Source organism: Oryctolagus cuniculus, chromosome 21, assembly GCF_051225735.1.
Source record: "Oryctolagus cuniculus isolate XC-2025 breed Fujian yellow rabbit chromosome 21, ASM5122573v1, whole genome shotgun sequence".
Taxonomy (NCBI): domain Eukaryota; kingdom Metazoa; phylum Chordata; class Mammalia; order Lagomorpha; family Leporidae; genus Oryctolagus; species Oryctolagus cuniculus.
Genome location: NC_142887.1, coordinates 16495108 through 16512502, shown reverse-complemented (window position 1 = coordinate 16512502; position 17395 = coordinate 16495108). Strand labels below are relative to the sequence as shown.

At 54.0% G+C, this 17395-nt stretch overlaps 1 long non-coding RNA gene across 1 annotated transcript; it reads right to left on the bottom strand.

Annotated features, from left to right (window-relative positions):
* Positions 1 to 10173: 10173 nt before the first annotated feature.
* Positions 10174 to 13133, bottom strand: LOC149119835 (uncharacterized). Its single transcript, XR_016226949.1, has 3 exons — positions 12946 to 13133; positions 12725 to 12854; positions 10174 to 10844 (listed from the first exon to the last, which is right to left on the bottom strand). It is a non-coding gene; the product is annotated as an uncharacterized LOC149119835 (long non-coding RNA).
* Between the last annotated feature and the right edge of the window lie 4262 nt (positions 13134 to 17395).

The window sequence follows — 17395 nt, the reverse complement described above, 5'->3', positions numbered from 1 at the left end:
GGTAATTGTGAAAAAGAAAAAGGAGAAAGATGATGATTCTGGCGGTGCTGATAAGCACGGCCACGTGATCATGTAATTTATCTGCAGAGGGGACAAGATGCTCTGTCCTTACCTGAGCTGGCCCTCATGAGAGCGTGGGGCTGGGCAGCCCCCACCTACTCTCTGGGTGGAGAAATAGAGGCGCAGGGAGGTAGAGGTACTTGTCCAGCCTGGAAGGTGCTAGATCATGGAGACCCCAACCACTAAGCTCATCCCACCCCACGGCACCTCCTGTCACCGAAACTCAGTCCATTCTATGCGTGGGCAGGGATCAGTGCCCGGAGAGGGCCTGCAGCCCTCATTTCAAGACTGACCTCTCAGATGTCCCCTGAACGGAAGAGCCCGTGTTAGAAAGGTTCTGAGTCTCCATGTGTCCCCAGTTGGAAAGGAGAAATCCCTGGAAGGGGTCAGCTCCGTGGCTGTTCCGACGAGAGGCCCAACTCTGATAGGTAGAAAGGGTGTGAAGAAGGATGTGGAGGCTGTGTCTGGATTTACGGAGAAACGATGTCATTAAAAAGCTAACTGTTTGGGGCTGGCATTGCGGCACAGCGAGTTAAGCTGCCACCTGGGATGCTAGCATCCCATATAGGTGCCAGTTCAAGTCCAGGCTGTTCCATTTCCAACCCAGCTCCCTGCTAATGTGCCTGGGCAAGCAGTGGAGGTTGACTCAAGTGCTCGGGCCCCTGCATCCACGTGGGAGACCTGCATGAGGTTTCTGGCTTCATTGTGGCCATTTGGGGAGTGAACCAGCAGATGGAAGATTTTTTTTCTCTCTCTCCCCCTCTCTCTTTCTGTAGTTCTGACTTTCAAGTAAATAAAATCAATCTTAAAAACCAAACTATTTATGTATTTGAGAGAGAGAATGTGAGAGCACTCCCGTTTGCTCGTTTACTCCTCAGATACCTGCAGTGTTTGGGTCTGGGCCAGGTCAGAGCTGGGAGGTCCATCCAGGTCTCCCATGTGGGTGGCAGGGACCCAGTACCTGCCTCCCAAGGTGTGCATTAGCAGGAGGATGGAGCAGGGTGTGGATCCAGGACGTGAACTCAAGGCACTTCATTACGGGGCACAAGCATCTTAACCATAACTGTGCTGAACGCCCACCCCAGGGTGCCAGGAGGGGTGCTGGCCCCGGCACCTGCCTCGTCTGCTGCTGACTGCCTCCTGGGGTCGCTTTGCCAGGTGGCTTTCCAGATGGAGCTGTCGTTTGCAAACCCAGAACCACAGCATGAGGGCTACAGATTTCTCTCGCAATTTGTGAAAATCTTTGCGTTTGGAAATACTTTCAAATGTCCAGAAAAGCTTTAAGAATGGCACAGAGCACATTGCTCGGTCCTCCAGTGGGCTCACCTGTTGTGAATATTCTTACTTTGCCTGCCTTTTCATTTTCTGTCACTCATATCCATACATCATTTTTAGAAAACTTTTTTGTTCATTTTCTCTTTCTTTGAAAGGCAGAGAGACAGAGAGAGCTCTTCCAGCTGCTGATTTACTCCCCAAATTCCTACAACAACCGGGGCTGGGCCAGGCTGAAACCAGGAGCCAGGAGCTCTCTCTGGGCCTCCTGTGTGGGTGGCAGGGGCTCAGGTGTTCCTGCTGCCTCCAGGGATGTGTTAGTGGGAAGCCGGCTGGGAATCGGAGGAGCCGGGACTAGAGCTAAGCACTTGGGAGCAGAATGCGGGCATCCCAGGCTGCTGTGCCAAATGCCTGCCGCTATTTATGAAGTTGTTTGGCATTGACACAAGTCCCTCTGGCTTGAGCACAGCTGTCCAGATGCAGAGTGTGGGGGACCTGGTATCTCATCTGGAGCAAGTCAGTCCTTGCTTTAAGCCTCAGTTCCCTCACTTGTCAAATGAATGGGCTCAGTTAGACTTGAAGGCCTTCCCAGGCCTCAGAGCCTTGGCTCCTACACACCCACAGCGCAGACGCCCACTGGGAACTACAGGCGTCCCTGTCCAGGTCCGGGTGAACCTGGCACTTCCTGCTCTTGTTCTCCATCCTCCCAGTGGACTCTGGGGCCCTTCCCGTTGGTTTACCTTCTACGGCTAATCAGAATTCTCTGTCGTCTGCCTGGGTTTTCTGCACTTTGACTTGCATCATGAATTATTCTTTCTCTAAATGGCAGGCATGGGTAAGTTACCAAAAGGGCACCTGGAACCCCAATCAATCCCAGCTGCGTTAATTACCTTAGTGCTGTGTGGACTCTTGGTTTCTTTGCTGCAAACCCGAGTAGGGACTCAGGATCTCTTCTCCACACAAGGAAAGTGGATCGTGTTGGCTCCTGTGGTGTTGGGGGGACCCCTAGCCGTGGAGGACTTCACAGAGATGCATGAAACAGTGTTTGCTGAGGCAGTGTTGGGTTTTGACAGGCTGATGGTGAATTCTGGAGATGAAATAAAGGAGGAAACCAAGGCAAAACCGAGATGAAAACCAGAGAAGAGTCATCTCCCTGTTACAGGAGGCCAGTTTTTCCCTCTTGCAACGCTTTGTCTCCAGTTCCCAAGGAGGCTGTGGCGTTTCGTTTTCAGTAGGAATGGAGAAGCACAGTCAGCTCCCACCTGCGTGTCCCTGAGCCTGCGTCCGTGAGCTCAGTGGAGACCTTGCTTGGGCGACAGTCCCCAGTCTCAAGGGGTTTGGGAAAGGCCAGCCTTCTTGCGCGTGTTCCTTCCTTCAAAAAAAGGTGACTCTGTTTTAAAGGAAGTTATTCTCTTTGCCGTACATTTATTTTTATTTCAAAGGTAGGGAGAGAGAGAGACAGAGAGACAGAGATCTCCCCTCCACTAGTTCATACCCCAAAGGGCTACAACAGCTGGAGCTGGGCCTGCCCAAAGCCAGGAGAGCCTGGAATTCAATCCAGGTCTCCTTCATGGGTGGCAGGGACCCAAGTACCTGAGACGTCACTGGCTGGTTTCCAGGTCCACATGAACAGGAAGCTGGAATTGGAAGCAGAGCTGGCACTCCACCCTAGGCGCTTGGGTGCGGGATATGGGCATCCCAAGCGGTGTCTTTGGCTGCCGTGCCAAATATCTGCTCATGGAGACGGATTTCTCCCCTCATTCTGTTGTGTCTCTGTGAGAAACTATGTGATGAGTAACAAAATAATTAATAGTCATGACCTAACAAAAATCATCACCCAAGCTAACTGAGTGCTGAGAACGCGTCATTCGCACCGACGTCTCACAACTGTTGTCACCCCTGCTTTAGGGGGGAGACTGAGGCACAGAGTGTTTGCATCCAGTGCACAAGGTTGCCCTGCGTCTGCTCTATCAGAGGGCCATCAACTGGGAGGCTCCTGGGCCACAGAACCTTACTTCTCACGGCTCCTGAATCTGAGCAGGCCATGACCAAGGCACCAGCGGGTTTGCTGTCTGCCGAGGGCCCTCCTTCTGTCAGCAGATGGTGCCTTTTCACCGCATCCTGACGTGGTGGGAGGGGCTGGGTATCTCTGGGGCCTCCCGTACAAGGGCACGAACTCCACTCCCAAGGGCTCCACCCATGTGACCAGCTCACCTCCCAAAGATCCCACCTCCCAACACCCTCGTCTGAGGGGTCAGGACTACAACATAGACATTTCTGGGGGATGCAGACACTGAGACCGCAGCACCGCGTGGAAACCTGTCTGCACCAGGCATAAGCAAGGGCTGACTTACGTCTCGGCTTGCTGAGCTCCAGGAGCTCCTTGGTGTAACAGGGCTCACAGCAGCCCCATGAAGCTAGTACGACTACTACTGCTTGGAATTTGCCTGTGAGGAGACTAAGATGTGGAGAAGGGAGGGGACCTACAGCGGGCACACATCACCACAGAGCTGGGGTCTCACCACCTATCCAGAGGTTGACAGACTTACGGCCCACTGTCTGTGTTTTTGTAAATAAACTTACTGGAACCCAGCTGTGTTCCCTCTCCCCCTTTAATTTGGTGCATCCTCTGTGACTACTTTGGTGGCACAGGGCAGCTACTTGTCGCTCAGTCCTCTTCTGAAAAGATGCTCACCTGTGCCGCAGACCTGCTGCCTCGGGCCTCTGTCTGCTGCTGCTGCCGCCTGGTGACTCCTGGCTGTGCGTAGCGTCTTGTCTCAGGCCAGGGGAGTGCCTCCCTGCCCCTGCCCTGCAAGGCCAGGGGTGCGTTGACTCTGACGGGTCCCAGGCCGCGCGTGTTTTCACACACGGGGTCAGTAGATGAACATGACTTACCTAGGAGCGGGGGCATCTTTGGAATTCCCCAGAAGACAGGTGTTGCAAACAATTCAGCGTCTCAGACCCCACCCTGTGACCTAGGGAGTCGAATTCCTGGGGCTGGATGCCAGCAATCTGCATTTTGACAGGTTCTTATGGGGGGGGGGCGGTGACCACCAGTGTCTGTGATGCAGCTGAGCTCAGCCCCCAGGTGGGCTCCGGCCCCTCGCAGCAGTGTGTGGCGCAGGGGCCTCACCGCTGAGCTCTCTGATTCTCCCTCCCTCTGCCTTGGATCCAGGAAGCGTATTACCCCCTGGTCACTCCCACTTCTCTAAGCCACTCATCCCTGTCTTGCCACAAACACCCTAAGAGAATTCATTTCACAGAAGGAAAGCTTTCCTCCTTGTACCCAAACACCAGTGATCTTGTGCACGTAGGGTTTATTTCCTGTTGGGTGAGTGCCATCCGGGTTGCAGGTCGTCATCTCATGTACTTTCCCCAACATTCCTGGATATGAAGTAGGCTCTGTCATCAACCCCATTTTACAGGGGAACAAACTGAGGCTCTGAGCATTGACCTTTCCCCAGGTCTCACAGTTCTGGGTAGAGCAGAACTGTTTTTTTTTTTTTTAATATTTATTTATTTTTATTCGAAAGGCAGAATTACAAAGAGAGAGGGAGAAATGGAGATCTTCTGATCCTGGTTCACTCCCCAAATGGCTACAATGGCCAGAACTGGGCCAGTTGGAATCCAGGAGCCAGGAGCTTGGTGTGCAGGGGCCCAAGCACTTGGGCCATTTTCCGCTGCTTTTCCCAAGCCATTAGCAGGGAACTGGATTGGAAGTAGAGCAGCTGGGACTTGAACTGTCCCCGACATGGGATACTGGCTTTACCTGCTAAGCCACAGCACCGGCACTCAAAACTGGATTTAATTTTGTGATTCTTGTGGTTTTGCTTTCAACCTCACTGAGCTTTCTGGCAGGCCTGCCCTTGACTTTGGTGAGACCAGGTCAAGAGTAGCCGGTGAGGCCCATGTGCTATGTCTAAGCAAAAAATACAAACGTTGCAACACAGAGGAACATACTACTGCCCCAGGTAGTTTGGGCTCTTCCCTTGACAGCACATGACAACAAAATAATTTTTTGCATGTGATAATATGGTCTTTATGCAACTAAGGTTTAGCAAAATATCGAAGATGTCTGAATTCAGTTATTGCATAAGACTTGATGTTCAACTAATGGTCTGAAGTGATGTTTGGGTAAGCAGAAAAACAAAGGCATATATAATTCACACACTGCTGTGTATTCATAATGTAAGAATCTATTTTCTCGATTTCATTTCAACACAATGACTGACTATGCAGTTGCAATCAATATTTTCAGATAATTTGTGATCTGTCAGTGATAAGGCCAAGTTAGAAAGCTTTTTTTCCACAGATATGTTACTTGTTAAGTAGTTTTTTTTCCTGAAAGTAATTTTTGTTTTTCCAGTTTTATTTATTACATGGAGAATTTACACACAACAAAATGTACACATTCTAAATATGACATTTCAGTGAGTTGTGACTAATGTAGTTCCTGGGGTAACCATTGCCACAACAAAGAGTTTCCTCATTCTTACAAAATTAATTTCAGTTTAGAGAAATTTGTTGAGTTCGTGGTTATTGGAACTGTCAATAAACTTTAAAAAGTAATTCTCATATGTGGAAGTGAACCATGAATTTTGAAAAATTAAAATTAGGGGCTGGCGTGGTGGTGTAGAGGGTTAAGCTGCTGCCTGAGACACCAGCATCCCATATGGGTGTCCTTTCGAGTCCTGGCTGCCTCACTTCCGATCCAGCTCCCTGCTATGGCCTGGGAAAGCAGTGGAAGGTGGCCCAAGTGCTCGGGCCCCTGCACCCACGTGGGAGACCTGGGAAAAGCTTCCGTTGTGGCCCTCTGGGGAGTGAACCAGCTGATGGACGATCTCTCTTTCTCTCTCTCTCTGTAACTCTGACTTTCAAATAAATAAATATTAAAAAATTTTTAAGAATTAAGCTTATTTGAGAGAGAGCTCATCCATCTGCTGGTTCACTCTCCAGATGACTTCAGTGACCAGGACTGGGCCAACCTGAAGCCAGGTGGTAGAAACTGCATCCAGGTCTTGCCGTGGGTGGCAGAAACTTCGTTACCTGAGCCGTCACCACTGCCTTCCAGGGTCTGTGTGAGCAGGGAGCTGGAGTTTTAAGCGCTGGTCCAGACACCTGTCCCCACCCGCATCATTATCCATAGCTCTGCGTTAATGTTTTGTGGTTCCTTGTGTCGGAACACACCTCTTTCCTGCATTCGACAAGGGCTACCTTGTGTTGCTAGAAATTCGCCTAACCTAACAGCTCTTGGTGGTTGATGTCCGGTTCGCTTAGGTGGTGATCTGCCTCCTCCTGCAGTGTTTGCCATGTTTGGAGTTGACTCTGGGCGTGTCTGTCTCTTTGGTACACTCCATAGAGACTCCCCACTCCTGGTGGGGAGGCAGGATCTGAGTCATCCCGAACACTGTGGGTGCTTAATCCCAACGTGGTGAGTGAATGCTGTTCCTACAGCAAACCTAGGCTGGGAGTTGAGTCCAGCCTCTGCAATTGTGCATCTAAATTCTGCAGTGACACCCTGCCGTTTGCTGGCTGTGTGATTTAGGTGGTTGACCCAACCTCTCTGAGCCTTGGGAATCACCCATGAGGCTTTTGTGAAACCCAAACAAAGTGAGGCATATCAGATGCCCTGGACAGAGCTTGACAGATGGTAACCACTGTGCTACCATTATTCCTTTTGTTGTTATCGTTGTTGTTTGGAAACGCAGTGTTCTAGAAACCAGGGAAAACCGGTAATCCCAGTCCATATTTGGGCAGGACGCTTTCCATCTGGGTCTTCGTGTCTGCACCCATAAAATAAGGAGAGTGTTTGCCTCCAGGCAGTGAGTCATGCACCACGCCCCTGAGTCCACACAGTAGCATTCCCCGTCTGACCAGTTCAGCCTGCTGTCTGCCCTACTGCTGGAAAAGCCAACAAACAGAAAAGCTCTTTCCCTGTGGTCTGTGCTTCCCCAGGCTCACAGCCGCCAGCACCTTGTAATTCGCAGTGGGCGAGGCCAGCTGTTAGCTACGTGTTACGTCAACCTGAGGATTTGGAGGGAGCTGAGCTCCTGTTCCAGCTCTAGCACTTGCCTAGCTGGGTAGCTCTGGGCACGTGGCTGACTGCTCTGGGTCTCATCCGTGACCAGGGGAGAAAGGTAGATTCCCCGTAGTGTGGCTGTATGGAATGAAACACTGCCTCTGGAACGTCAGATGGAGTGTCTGGTGCCTCCACGAGTGTACGTAGTCTCTGGCTGTTGGGTTTAAGTGGTGGCCATTCCGCCTGGCTGGAACTGGGGATGACTCGGGACCCTGTGAACTCCAAGATGATTGCAGAATTCCCTTTCGCCGGTTGCCTCAGTTTCCCCCAAGGCAGCAGTTTTTACAAGAAAGTGATCCAGGCAAAGCTTCCAACTGAGGCCGGGGACCCCCGTCCTGTTGGCCATTTCAGGCTGGAGAAGAGAGCATTTCATTGAGGTTCTCACCCCTGACCACTGGGTCGTGTTCTCCTAGGACCGAGCTCACTGTTAGCGCATTTAGCAAACCCGCCTCACTCTTGAATGCTCTGCTGATCAGAATCCCAGCTGATCTGCCTTCGCGGGCCCTGGGTTCTTGACCTTTTAAATGCCCTGGAGCCAGCCTGTCTGCTGCGGGGTCCGAAGCGCAGCTAATGAGCAAACAAGGCATTCTGCTCGCAGAGGGATTGGGCTGAGCTGCGTCAGAAAAGACCGCGTTGGCGTCTGTGCGCCTGTCTGCCCCAGATGATGCTGTTCACTCTGAAGGAATGAGGGGGCTTGGGCGCCCACCTTGAGAAGAGATGGGGCTGGGACCGAGGCAGATGAGGTTTGCGTTGTGGGGTCGGGGGAGTCGTGATTTCTGGAAGCCGCGAGATGGAGCACCTGCTTTCTCCGTCTGGCCTGCCATGGGACAGCAGCTCGCAGCTGTGAGAGGTGCAGGCCGCCACTGGCATCTTTGCACTGCAAGGGGGAGCTGCTGGGGCTGGCATGGTGGCACCGCAAGTTAAGCCACTGCCTGCCCCTCTGGAATTCCATATGGGCACCGGTTCAAGCCCCAGCTGCCCCATTTCTGATCCAGCTCCCTGCTAATGTAGCTGAGAAAGCAGTAGAAGATGGCCCAAGTCCGTGGGAGACCCAGAAGAAGCTCCTGGCTCCTGGCTTCTGCCTGGCCCACCCCAGCCTATCACAGCCATTTGGGACATAAACCAGTGGCTGGAAGACCTCTCTGCCTTCCCATCTCTCTCTAACTCTGCCTTTCAAATACATAAATACTTCTTTAAAAAAAAAAAAGTGGGAGCACCTGGTGCCTCCATGGTCACAGCCTCCCCGGGAGTCATCGCTGTGTCCTACACTTTGTGCCGTGTCTGCAGCAGCCCGCGGTGTCCAGCAGGGACTCAGTGAATGCTTGCGAGTCTGAGGCTTATGCAAGGGGCCTGCTGCAGATGTGGGGCCTGGAGGAGGGAGCTGAGAAGCATGGTCATCAGCGCCTTCATCCAACCCCTTCAGTGCCTGCCAGGCCAGGTCAGGGACCAGTTGTCCTTTCTGTGGTAGGAATTTGGGGCCAGAATCCACTGAACCCAGGTGCGGGGATTCTAGGTTGGAGTTTGCAGCTCACTCACGCATTGGCACAGGGACCATGCAGGTAGGTCAGAAGCAGAGCCAGTTGCTGGTCTCTGGAGAGAAAGGGGGTCTACAGGATGTAGCGGTTAGGAATCTGGGCTCAGAGGCCCAGAAAACCCGAGTTCTGGTTCCGCTTTCATCATGTGATTTTCTCTGGACCACCCTGAACCGTCGTCTGGAAAGTGAGGATCCAGGTGCCTTCCCCCGGGGGGCTGCTGGCGGGTTCAGTGCTGTGCCTGCCTCAAGGTCTGTGCTGTGCCGGCGCTCACTCCGATTGCATCACTGTGCTGATATTCTCCCAGGTCATTATTATTAGCTCTTGTGGTTAATTTTCCTAGGGTAACAGCCATGCCCATGCCCATATGAGGAGCCAACCACGGGGCTGTGCGCTGCCTGGGGCTCTCCCAGGTCAGGGGCTGGACAGAGCTGTGCTGCTGAGGCACCAGGAATGGCTTCCAAGAGCAGGGTGCTGACATGAATGGGGCAGAGTGCCTGTTGCTGGGGCTTAGTCTAATTATACCCGGCAGCCCATTGTCCCCTCGTCGGGCTGCCCCAGCAGGGCAGATCACGCTGCTGGCTTCCGAGTGCGCAGGCTTGTTGAGCTCTGAAGTCCTGGGGTGTTCTCTACCCTTCTCCCAGATACGCTGCAGCGTGGGGCCAGCTGGTCGGGGGGTGGGTGCTGCAGGGGGAGAAGCTGCTGAGCTCTGGAGACGGCCTCTGGATTGGAATAGAGCCATCAGGGATGTTCAGCTGTCTGTGGGTCACTTTGACCTCCTCTCAGGCCAGGTCACAAATGCGCTTCTGCCGCTGCCCATGCCAGCAGAAATTAGATCCCAGACATACTCGCAGCCCAGCTCTGGGTCACGGGCAAAGCCCCATCCCGACTGGCTTGGCCCCATCCAGCACATGTGCGTCCTTTCTTAATCCCTCCCCCTCTCTTCCCTGTGTGTGGAATCTTATACACACGGCACTCAGGACGTGTCAGGTGTGGAGACGGCATCCCTCACCTGCTTCAGACTCCCCCATGGTTTGCTGTTGCCCCTAGGCTCTTGTCCAGGTTCACGTTCATGGTCAGTGGGGCCTGTGTGAGCTGGCCCCAGACCATCTTTCAGCCTCATGTTTCACCACTCCCACCTTGAAGACTGCGCTCCAGCCAGAGAACCACTTTTTTTTTTTTTTAAAAAAAGATTTATTTATTTATTTGTAAGATAGAGTCGGCGGGGAGGGGAGGGGAGGGGAGGGGAGGGGAGGGGAGGGAGAAAGCAGGGAAATTTCAGTCTTTCACAGCTGAGGCCAGCAGCCAGGAACCCCATCCTGGTTTCCCACGTGTGTGGCAGGGATTCAAATACCGTGCCATCATCTGCTGCCTTCCCAGGAGCATTAGCAGGGAGTTGGATTGAAAGTGGAGCAGCAGGGTTATGAGCTGGGGCTTAACCTGCTCCGCCACAGCGCCGGCCCCTAGAGGGGCTCCCCGCCCCCACAACCTGAGCCCCGCTCTTTCGGCCTCTTCTCCTCTCTTCCTTCCGGGCAGGGTTGCCCCAAACGGGGAGTATCTCTCTCGCTGAGTCCCAGAATTTTCCTGTGGCTTTCTTTGTCGGAGACTTGGCTGTTGCCTGTCTGTGTCACCTGCCCCACTCATGCCTCGGAGGGCAGGACCTGTGTGGCCAGGGCCTGGCAGCTGCAGGTGTCAGTGCCTGTCGCTTCTGTGGTCTTGCCCGAGCCGCTTCTCTTTTCACCCGCCCAGCATTCGCCATGGTCTAAACCATCATCTTGTTCACAGACCTGAGAACAGGTGAGGGTGTGGGAGATCCAGGTTTCTGCCTCCTGAGCAGCTGGCATTGCTGGCCGACTTAGGTAATGAACTTGGGGCTTGAACTCAGGCCCAACTTGATGGATCTGTTGGGGGATGGTGACTTTGGTCACTATTTGTAATACTGATGTAATTGCAGAGTGTCTGTGTGCCAGCGTCTGTGCTGCTGATTGGATGGACACAGCCTCCCTCCCTGTTGATGAGAAGCCTGTGTAGTGGATGGCTGCTGTGAGAGTGGGGCTCCAGGTGGAATTTTGGGGGTAGGAGAGTAGCGCAGGCAAACTTTCCTGTATCCGCTGCAGTAGCCCGGGCTGATGGAGTCTTTACAAACTCATTTCACAGATGGGCATACTGAGGCTTAGCAAGGTGGCCTGTTCTTCCCAAGGCCAACCAGGGAATCAGATGGGGTCAGAATTCAAATCCAGACGGGAGCTCCACGCCCATGCCCACCAGTCATGTTCCACATGAGACAGGCGTCTGCTGCCTGGCAGGTGTGTGCTTCCAAGTGGCCAGGACCTAGGGCCCTGCAAGATGGCCTCCCCCCGCCCTCCGCCACACCCCCATCTCGCAGCCTCCAGCACCACCTTCCAGGGCTGGAGTGATCCCCACATCCTCCTCCAGGCGGAGGCTCTCAGTGCCCCCTCCACGGGCGGCGGTGTGTCCCAGGGTGGCTCTTCTGGTTCCCATAGCATGGGGGTGGCCTGGGGTGGCCCTGGGGACACTCATGTGCTTTCAGTCCCTGCCCCTTCAAGGTGCTCACTGTGGCTGTGAGGAGGGAGCTCGCGGATCCCCTGGTGACAGGGGCAGGGAGTGCAACTTTCCTGGGGCCCTGCAGCTGCTTACCGTCCCTGTGGCCTCCTCCCAGGGCCCAGGAGGGGGTCTGAGGCACACTCCTGCCTGTGGGGACTTCACCGCGGGCCTCCCCAGGGCCTGTGGTCCTGCCTGGGCTGTGGCTTCCGGTTGGCCACCCCGCCCCTCCTCTCCCCTCAAGGTCAAATGCGGGTCCACATTAGTCTGGCGGCTCTGACAGCCTCTCCCACGTCCCTTCCCTTTTTCTCTCCCGTGGGGGTTTCCCCAGGCAAACCCTTCCCCGGGTGACCACACCTGGCATCTGCTGCTTTGAGGATCGGGACTCACGTGCACCCCACTCAGCACCGTGGCCTCCTCGAGGGCACCCAGAGCTCCCAGAGCCCTCCAGCAGCTGGGGCCTGCTGCACTGTGACCTGTGCTTGCGGCAGTGCGGGTTCCCTCCTGGTTTCTCCAGGGAGAGGAGGCAGGGGTGTGAGAGGTGGCACAGAGCCCCCCAAGGCTCCCTTGACGAAGCAGGAGGGAGTGGTCTGGAGCACTGGGTATGCCACACACCAGCCAGCCCCCTCCCTGAACCCAGGCAGCAAGAGCAGAGGGCCATGTGTTTTGCATGGTGGCTGCAGGCAGCCTGGGGCCCTGACCCCTTTGCGTCCCTTCCTAGGAAATACGAAGATGCACACCTACCTTCCTTCCTTCCTTCCTTCCTTCCTTGACAGGCAGAGTGGACAGTGAGAGAGACAGAGAGGAAGGTCTTCCTTTGCTGTTGGTTCACCCTCCAATGGCCGCCGTGGCCGGCACGCTGAGGCCGGCACACCAATGGCAGGAGCCAGGTACTTCTCCTGGTCTCCCATGGGGTGCAGGTCCCAAGCACTTGGGCCATCCTCCACTGCACTCCCTGGCCACAGCAGAGGGCTGGCCTGGAAGAGGGGCAACCGGGACAGAATCCGGTGCCCCGACCGGGACTAGAACCTGGTGTGCCGGCGCTGCAAGGCGGAGGATTAGCCTAGTGAGCCACGGCACCGGCCGCCACAGCTTTAAGAAAGCTTTTCTCCCTTGAGGTGAATCCTGGGTTGGACTTGAATTGCAAAAGCTGCTGGAATTTTTAGAGTCCTGCAGTTCCACCTGCCCCTCCCTGCCCTGCTCCCCGTGATGGACTTACCAGGTTCACATCCAGATTCTGCAGCTGCCGCTTTGAGCGATGCTGAGGAAGGTCTGTAGTATCTCTGTGTGTCAGTCTGTTCATCTGAAAGATGGAGGTTTACCTATGGAGCATCTACCCTGCAAGGCTGCTGGAAGAACAAAGAGGAAGTGTGTTCAGAGGGAAGGAAACTGATCCGTGCTTCCGTCTTCCCCCTTCAGGGCTTTGCTCCTTGCTTCAACCTCTTAATCTGTAAAACGTGAACCTCGGCTGATCCCAAGCCCCCGAGGATGTCTGTCCAGCCACGAGAAGCTCTGAAAAAGCTGTCACAGGGGGCCAGAGCAGGTAGGGCTAGAGAGTGGATCGCCCCTGTGGAGATAAGAAGGCCTGTATAACGAATGGCTTTCGTGCATTTGTTTCAGTAACTCCTCTTACCGTCTTGGCTCAGGGAGGCCGCTGAGCCCCACGTGACTCAAGATGTTTCTCTCCAGTTTCAGGACCGGAGGAACTGCTTCCTGGTTCAAAACAAGCAAAGCTCGTTGGGTCTGATTTTGAGAACTCGCCGGCTCGTTGTTGCTTCTAGGAGATTGGAGAGTATTTGTGTCTGTCTTTATGTCGAACTGAAGTTCTCATCGCCCTTTGATTGATCTCTTCTTGCATAGCTGTTTCCTGGTCAGCGCAGAAAGGGGGAGGAATGCTGTGGCCGCTTCTGACCCCTGAGACCTCAGAGCACCTCGCGAGATGGGTCAGACCAGCTCCAGAGGCTGACCTTGGCCATGAGGGCTCAGAGAGGAGAGCCCAGGACCCCGGCTGAGTCCCCGCGGTCAGCCCTGGGGTGCCCCCACGTCATGTCATTCTTTCTGTCAGTCTGAGGCGGGTGCAAGGAGCCCTCCCCTCTGAAGAAGCAGAGGACGGAGCCTGAGGGAGGTGAAAGGGGGCTTTCCCCCCCTGGCGGTCACCCAGCGCCATGCCCACCTCCTCCACTTCCCGGTTTCTACCCCCAACCATCCTCCCTTTGTTTTTTTTTTTTTTTAAATTAAAAATATCTTTAAATTGATTTATTTGAGAGATAGAGGGAGCTCTCCCATCTGTTGGTTCACTCCCCAAATGCTTACCACTGCTGGGGCCGGACTGGGCAGCAGCTGGGAGCTCAGCTGAGGTCTCCTTGTGGTGGCAAGGCCCCAGGCACTCGCGCCATCTCCTGCTGCCTCCCAGAATGCCCTCGGCAGGAAGAGGAGTCAGGAGCAGGACAGGCACTGCATGGGAGACGCAGGCGCCTTAACCACGAGGGTGAGCGCCTGCCCCCATTCTCTCCTGTAAAATGGGGCTAGACAGCCTCAGTTGCCAGGGGATTAGAAGGGTGAGTGTGAGGTTTAGCACGTAATACGTGCTCAGTAAACACTGGTTTTTATTGCCCAGGTTCACAGGGCTTGGAGGTGAGGCCCACTGGGAGGTTGACTCAGGTCCAATTCAGAACTTGTGCTCCGAGCCCTGCTGGTTCTGTCATGTAAGCTGGGTCTCTCGCCTCCTCCCAGCACCAGAATTCCTCCCATGCTGGTCTGCGGCGTTCTCTTTGTCCATGGAACGACTTTCCTGCCTTGGTGGACGGCCTGTTCCACGGGGGTAGGAGCGGGCCCTGCTTCGCTGGCTGAACCTCTGCCAGGTTTTCTCTTCACGCATCACTGCACGCTCCCCCAGTCAGAGAAAACCTCCTTTGCCAGCAGAGTCGTCCGGTGTGATCTGTAAACTTCTGCCTGTGGCATTCTGTCTAGATGCCTCTCCGGATGCGGCCTTCACCGAGCTCATGGTTCACACGGTCTCAGAGCTATCTCCTAGTGTCAGGTCAGCATACGTAAGAGGCCGTCAGAGCAGTGTTTGTCTTTATCTGGCTCTTTCCCTCTGCTTCCTTGACCACTGCGTTTGCTCCTCCAAGCTGTGCCCATGTCTGGGTTGAGGAATGGGGCAGGCTGTGGCTAGCTCACACCCATGACTTGGTCCCCTTGGTAAGAGGATGAGCCCAGACCCAGGACACCCAGCATAGCTGGGTCCTGTTTCTGAATTCCCCAGCTTTCCTGGTGTCGGGATAGTAAATGACATGGTTCTGGCCCAAAGGTTATGTTAGGGGAGTTTCCAGGGGGAGCAGGGATTCATTCTTCTTGAAAGGGGACAGATGCAGCATTTTGCCTTTTCACTGTTTTTCTGATACTGACTTTGGATGTGATGGCTGGAGCTGTGGCAGCTGTTTTGTCAAAACCTTGGCTGAGACGTGGTTGAACACGCTGAACTGGAAGAGACCACTCCTGGAATTTTTGTTAAGTAAGAAGAAAGAACCCCCGCTACATGCAGGCTCCGTCATATGGCATTGCAGTGCTTGGAGATGAATGTGTTATTCATGGCTTAAAGAAAAGTTTCCAAACTTTTCTCTCAAATGCAAAATGAAGTCCCAACATTCGTAAGTTTTCTACTGACCCAGTCCCAATTCCCCCGATTTTAAGGGCCTTTGCTCTGAGCTGGATGGAAACACTGCCGAGCCCGTTTGAGAGAAGAAAGCACAGCGGAGTGAGGAGCAGCCCCCAGAGCCTTGCAGCGCGCACGGCGGCTCTCACTCAGAGACCACAGGCCGGAGCGCGCTGGCCTCACACACCGTCCGCAGCCCCTGAAGGATGAAAGGCCGCGCCAGTGCTGCCAGGACCTCAGACGGCGGTTCCAGGGAGTCTGGAGGGCTGAAACCCAGCACTGACGGCTTCCATGCCGTTCCTCTGGCTTGGAAATTTACGCCACGGCTTTGAAACTCTGGAATTCATTGAACGATGATTTGTGACTGTGTGGAGGGCGCTCGTCTGCGTCTCGGAGGAGGCGGTGGGCCACTCCCGGTGGCTGCTGGTCCAAGTACTGTCAGCGCGCACAGCCGGGGAGAAGCGACGTGAGGCCGACGCAGAGTGTCGTCGGGCCGAGGGGGCGGCCCACCAGGGAATGTCCAGATTCGTTCTTCCCCCAAGGAAACCACCACGTCATCAATTCCACATGTGGGATACAGTGGGGCTTTCTCTAACAAAGGGGCTGACTTGCATGCAGCCCCCCAAGCCGGGCTCCTTTATACGTTTTCAGCATCTTTTCATTTAGTCCAAACCCACTTTAACTCAATTTTGTGGGCTAAAAATATCTTGGTCTGAACCGTAATCCCATCATCGTGAGACACTTTATTTTCAGATCTGTGCTTTCCCTCCGCTTCCCCCAAATGGCTTTATTTGCTTGTTTTTCTCAATGAAGATGATTCTTACAGTGCTCTTGCCCTGCATGCTTTTAGCCACTTCATTTCTCTTCTGTGTGACTTCCAGAAGTTTCCTGTCCCTTAGACAGCATTAAAAAAAGGCTAATTCTTAAATAGTCTTTACCATGTGCTGGGCATTGTTGTGATCGATTTGTGTATTAACTTGTTGAATCCCCCCCATCCCCGAGGGCATGTGTGTCGTCACGAGGGGCACTTCACCCGATTCACAGAAAATGTGTTTATTATGGAAAAACTGCATGTGTTTCAGAAAGTTTTTTGCAGTGAAATAAACTTGCTTTTACAACTCTGCTTTTTCCCCGTGAACCTTCTGAAGTGCCCATTAGTCATCCTCAGCGTACAGAGTTGGAAACTGAGGCAGAGAGGTTAGCTGGATCATCCTAGGGCACACGGCAAGCAAGCGGCCGTGCCCAGATCGAACGCGAGCAGCCTGGCCACCGCTGGTGGCAGTGACGCGGAGAGCACTCAGTCCACAGCACCCTGTGTCCTTTGAGCGCCCCGTCACGGACGGGCTGTGAGTGAGCCCCGTCTGCCTTTTGCAGGTGGGGACCTGGGACGGCGTAGTCACCCATCTGCAGCCTGGTCAGTGAAACGCAGGCGCTTGTGTGCCTGCTCTCCTGGGACGTGCTCTGTCCTCTGCCCCGCCTCATTGCTTGGCCCATTTCTGCTCTGTATCTTCTCTTGGGGGTCCCTTCCATGGCGCCCCACAGTCTGATGGCGGTGCTGCCAGCTGTGTGTGTGCACAGCTGTGTACCACGGTAGCCAATTCCCTTTCATAAGTAGTAGAAGTGCTCAAAACTGTGAAAAACAAAACCCCAAACCATCCTACAACTTTGACAGCAGCGAGGTATCTCTCCCTATTGCCCATCCATCCATCTACCCACCTATCATCCCCGTCCACACATCGGTCAGCCAACCATCCAATTATGCACCCATCATCTATCTCTGTACAGACTGAGAAACAGGTAGACTACGGGTAACAAATGTCACAGCGTACCATTTAAATGTCTAACTCAGTGCCACCAAGTACACTTGCGAGCTGTGTAGCCTTCACCTCTGCCCACCTCCAGAGCTCTCACTTCTTCCTGGAGACCCTGCACCTGTTAACAGTAACTTCCCACCCCCACCCCTCACCTGGGGACTTTCATTTTTTGTGTGTATTACTTTGCCTACTCCAGGGACTGAAGGGGAATCTTACACGCGTTGTTTTTTGTGTCTGGCCTCTTGCATTCAGCATCGTGTTTTTAGGGTTCATCTGTGTTGTTGCGTGTATCAGCTGCTTTTTAAAGCTGAGTCGCGTTCCAGTGGGTGGCTTTATTGCATTCTGTCTCTGTTCTCGGCAGGTGGGCCCTTGGGCCGGTTCCACCTTTTGGCTCTTGTGAATGAGGACGTGGTGCACGCTG